Genomic DNA, 6,000 nt, shown 5'->3' with positions numbered 1-6,000 from the left:
CTGCAATAAAAAAAAAGCAACAAAAGGCAAGCCAATCCCCATAGACTCACGTGGACGTGGGATGATTTTTTTAACACACCCTTTCAGGGCTTAAACTTAAGGGTGTGGCTTCTTTGACCAACAGCTGCACATCAACAACGGTGGCTTCAAGTCACTGAATTAGATTGCTTGACCTTTTTTGTTTTTTGTTTGTTTGTTTTTTAATAGAATCATCTGATAAGCCATTTGGTTTTCTATGCTGTTAATTGTAGTAACAGACCAAGAAATAGGAGCTTCAGGTTTTGGTTTGGATATCTTCCCTACACTGTCGCTATGGCCACTTCTGGCCATATTTGGAGGCAGCAGCAAAAATGCTAATGTTGAAGCACCAAAACAATGCTTCGCAAACCAGTGAGTGCCATCATGATGTCTATGTCCATCTTTTATATAGTCTATGATCTATGTAAGAACAAACAGATGAACATAGGCACAGACTTAAATGAAAAGTGGGGTGTTGATTCTGAGTAACACCCCACTTTTAGCAAAAATTTATTTGAATAATGCATCTACTTTACTTGAACCCTTGTGTTTATCATTTATAATTTTTATATAAATATTTAATTAATAATCTATAATTTACTGAAATTTCATGTAATGTAATTTTACAGGGTTTTTTGTTAATAATGACATTTTCAAAAGCTGTTATTTTTCCTTTGGTTGCCCACAGATGGTTGCTCTTCAGTTGCCAGTTATAAAACACAGGTATAATAATATGAAATGAAATGTCATATTGCCTGGCTTGGTTGTTTAGCATGCAAAATGAAAATAATGCAAAGTATGTAAATTGTTTATTTATGTTTAATAGCTGGGAATCGGCATGACTACCTTTTCGCAGGTGCCCCATTTTTGTGAGAAGCTTAATATATGAATAAAACAATCTCAAACCCAATTGGAGTGATTGTTAAGACATAAGCTTTAATGTCTTTATCCTTCAGTCTGCAGTTTACAAATCCTTCCTAGATTTCCTTAGATGCAGCAAGAAGATGAACAATATTCTTTCTCTGCAAATCCACTCTCATGGCTGCCTTCCCTGCAGGTTTCTTTTCAGCAACAGGTTAGCCACAAGGGCAGCTTAAGCCTGCTCCCCTCCCCAATCATCCAGTAACACCAGCAGGCTGTATAGAACCCATGTTGGGTTTTGCCTGTTGAATGGTGGCTTATGGCAGCTAAAGACCTCTAGAGGGGGAATCCTGAGGGGATTACTCTCACGTTCTCCATGAAGTGGGAAATCAAAACACATCTTGGGCATCTGGGGGGTGATCTAAAACATTCAGCATTCCCCCACATGCACGCACACACCCAAACCCATCAGAAACACACACACACAAGCGAACACATCTACACTCATTTGTCAACATGCACAGTTACACACTCACATACACATGCATATACAAATAAACTTTAGGGATATTGGATGTTCCTGTCCCTTTTACCCATTGACACCCAGGGTTTTTTGATACCCGCATATAAACATCTAACAAGGGCCAACTCCACTCTGAGAGGATTAGTGTAAGTCGGACTGATAATGAAGTCATGGACTGAGTAGCTCTTGGGAGGATTTTATAGAAAAGACACCTGAATTACTTTGTCTTTTCTTTTTTTCACGTCCTTTATTTTCTACGGTGAGAACATTAAGAACAGTGTGAATTTTGCAATGCACCCCCCACCTCCCCATCCCTCCAAGCAGGGAACCCCAACATTTCTACAATCCATAAAAAAAAAAAAAAACTGCTTAGCCTACTCTCATCAGCAGCGGAACACATCATCATGGCATTAAGCTGCTGTAAGGCCCGCATCTTCTTTCACCACAAGAGTTCGGCTGGGATTACGCAGACTATCAGCATTCTCCTGCATAAATAGATTAAAAACTAGGCTGTGCCATGGTGAATTGTCAAGTGTCATCATGAATTTCTAAATTATCATAGAAATGCTGTGAGTTATGTCTTCATTTCCTCTTGCATTCTTCTAGTGGCTCTGTGAGCAGTGCAAGGTTATATGTAAATTTGCATACATAAATTCTACATGGAGTAACTGCAAAATCATTTCTTAGACAAGAAGAAATATTATTACTATATAAAAATATAATTACCTTGTTGTAATATACAAAATCTGAAAAGCAGCTGTGATTTATGAGCATTGTTTTTAACAAATATTGTGTAATTTAAATTGGATTAACTTGATATATTATTAGTTTTCCTGAATTCCTCCACTAATTCATAACTTTACTACAGTTTTGCTGATCTGGTGGTACCTACATCAAAGTTCATTATAATTTGTTTGTTTAAACAATCAAATTTTACACAAAAAAACACAGGCATATGTAAATGTAGTTCAAAATGTATTAACACAGTTTTTCATTCCTTCAGTGAACATTTGGCCTTCACCGATCGATGGACTAAATAGAGCAACATTGTTATTATTGTTATTGTATTGCATTGTTAAAGCTGAGCCCCTGATGCAGAGTTTTCCATACAGTCATGGTAAAAAGAAAGTACACCCTCTCACAGTTGTAAGGTTTTACATATCAGGACATAAAACAAAAATCTCAGCCTTAAGAGTTCTTAAAGTTAGCTAAATACAACCTCAGATGAACAGCAGCGCATGATACATTATACTATGTCCTTATTTATTTAACAAAAATTAAGCCAAAAAGCAGAAGCTGTGCATAAAAAAACCGAAGTAATCTCTTACTGTTGTCATAGGAATTAAGAGGATCAATAGCAGCCAGGTGCTGCTAATCAAATGCACTTCATAAATTGATCATCATAACAGCAGAGGTTTTGGCAGCTTGCTGGTCTGAAGTGTTCAGGTGTGCAATGCAAATGAGGAAAGACATCAGCTTTGATCTTAGAGAAACGATTTTTGTTGTCAATCAATCTGAAAAATGGTCATGAGGCCATTTCCAGACAATTTAAAGTCCATCATTCTACAGTTAGAAAAAATATTCACAAATGGAAAACAGTGAAGATGGTTGCCAATCTTCCCAGGAATGGATGTCCCAGCAAATTCACCCTAACATCAGTCTGTGATGCTCAGACTGTTGAAGTCAAACTGTTTAAGTTCATGACAGTACAATTAGAAAAAGACTGAACAAGTATGCATTGTTTGGAAGGGTTGCCAGGAGAAAGCTTCCTCTAAAAAGAACATGGCAGCATACTTAGGTTTGCACAACTGCATCTGAATAAAGTGGAAGTGTCCAGCCATCATGCACAGCACCATGATCTGTGAAAACAACACAGCAAACAGCAGTGAAGGGGTGATGCTTTGGACTTGTTTTACATCCACAGGACCTGGGCATTATGGAGTCATCGAGTCGACCATGAACTCCTCTGTATACCAAAGTATTCTAGGGTCAACCATGAGGACATATGTGTGACAGCTAAAGCTTGGCTGAAACTGGGTCATGCAACAGGACAATGATCCCAATCACAGCAGCAAATCTACAACAGAATGGCTGAAAAACAAAAGGTTTTGCAATGACTCAAAATCCAGACCGCAACCTGATTGAAATGTTGTGGCGGGACCTGAAGAGAGCTGCGCATAAACAAATTCCCACAAACCTCAATGAACTGTACTAACATTGCAAAGAAGAGTGGGCCAAAATTCCTAAACAAAGACATGAGAGATACAGAAAGTGATTACTTGAAGTTATTGCTCCTAAAGGTGGTTCTACAAGCTACTGAATCATGGGGTGTACTTAGTTTTTCACAGAACTGCTTCTGCATTTTGAGTTAGTTTTTGTTAAATAATTAATGGCATGATTGTATTTACCTAATTCTAACACCTGGTAAGGACTAGATTATTTTTTTCCTCATGACCTGATATGTAAAACCATAGAATTGGCAGAGGGCGTGCTTTCTTTTTCCATGACTGTACATACTGTTTTGGGGCTCTCATATTTATGTAATTTTTATTTATGTATCATGTCGTGCCTGTTTTTGCTTCCTCCTGTGTAGGTCGTAATTAACACCTTCTCCCATCTAATAAAGGAAATTACTTCACCTGCTGGAGAGCCATCTTGGGAGGAAACCAGATATAAGCTCCTTTCTCCTTTTTCTCAGTTTATGATTAATAAATGGGCTTGGTGAAAACTGTTGCTGTGCGGATCTCCCTTCTTTGTTATGTCCTGAATGAGCCGGGCATAACAATAGTCACATTATGCCATTAAATGTCATTTCGCATTATGCCATGCAACGCCACTTTAGATCATTTTATGTTAAACGATGTCTTGTCTGTGATTTGCACAACATCAGAAGGAACATATTTATGCAGACAAGCTATTAAAAGCCAAACTACATACAGTAGAATGGCATTCAAGGACCTGTCCACCCACATCATCACATCATCAAAAGGAGGATTTTCAATCTTAGGAACTTATCTTTTAGCATTTACAATTGCAGTGAGTCATGCACAAACGCTCTTTCAACTTACTGTGAGGGAACACAAGCATAAACAGCTGTTACTTGTGAAAAGAAGGTTACATTTTTGTTTGGCAAACATTTAGAAACAGCTCGCCCTTCATTCATGTTGGTCAGACAAGAAAGATTTTCTTGAAGTGTCGAGTCACAGTTGCAGTGAAACTGACCTGTAGCTTGTGCACAAAGAGCTTGGGGAGAAATGTAGGTCAAAAGCTAATTATGTGGTCTGGCAAGTGGGGCTTATATCAAGAAATTTCTCAAGGGCTACAACAGATCTGCCTGCACATGCTTGCTCAAGACACGTATCATGTGATCCATTAGGCTATTATTTGTTTAGGCACAAGACGCAGTCACACCTTCACCTCATGAACTTAATGGTCTTCAAAAGCCAAAGTCCAAATGTCAGTGCCGGCTGTCATGATGCATTGTTGACTTAAATCAAAGGTAGAATTCAGCAAGTGCAATCATATTTGTCAAACCCATCCCTCGTGGAGGGTCCCACATTAGAGCAGTAATTTAGGGATCAGGGAGGGAGAGCCACCTGTTGAGAGACAGAGGGTAAAAAGAATCCAAAGGCCTTCCCAGCATGCCTGCGTTCATAGCCAGGAAGTACAGTTTCAGAGCTTAATGTTGCATTCCACACGTTGATTCTCACAAGAATGCTGCTCCCAAAGTGTGCGAGATTAATATTTAACACAACACTGGCTGAAATTGTGGCTGCTCAGAGTCTGTGGTTTGCCGGGCTGTGTTTTCACAAGAGCTCTGCTGCCACCGGCAGCCATCAGGTTCTCTTCATAACAAAGTCTCAAGTGACTGACGCACAGGTGACTGCATAGTTTTGTTTTATTAAACAGGTATTATTTAAATTAAATTTGGCAAGTTTAAATGTATTCAATTACGATTACGAATACGAATACCTTTATTCGTCTCACAATGGGGAAATTACACTTAACAGAACACAATTAAAAATGCTCTTCATATCTAACTATATTATAATAATATTCTTCATATTTTAGTACCTTGCCAAAGATAGATAGAAATACAAATATCTGCATGAATTTAATTAGTTAATGAGCAGCTTCAATATGCATACAATTATCCTGTGTAATTCTTTCCCCTGTCTTCCTATTATAACACATCGCCAAGGCTGTTTAGAACATCTACTATAAGGTGCCATATACTTGAATTAGGAGCAACCTGGGCCCTTGTCAGATCCACATATTGCTATAGCAACAACAGCCTAGCCATTGAGATATGAACAATGTGGTGGGGCAAATAGAGCGGGCTGAGATTGGAAACACAGAAGAGATTGGAAACTTCAGCTATAATGAAGATGTATTGGATGCTGCCTCCGTTTCAGCTGCAGATCATTCAAACTGGGATTCTTCTGGCCTTGTCAACGTGGTGTGTTCCTCAAATTTAGAAGGAAGTGAACAAATTTGTGATCACTATCAATAGAACAATAAATGATAATTGCTATAGAGCTTCAGTTACAGCAATTTAGATGCAAATTATAAAAATGTAGCAATAGGAATAAGAGCAA

Source organism: Archocentrus centrarchus, chromosome 20 (assembly GCF_007364275.1).
Source record: "Archocentrus centrarchus isolate MPI-CPG fArcCen1 chromosome 20, fArcCen1, whole genome shotgun sequence".
In the NCBI taxonomy this organism is placed as follows: domain Eukaryota; kingdom Metazoa; phylum Chordata; class Actinopteri; order Cichliformes; family Cichlidae; genus Archocentrus; species Archocentrus centrarchus.
Note: the sequence above shows the minus strand (reverse complement) of the source record.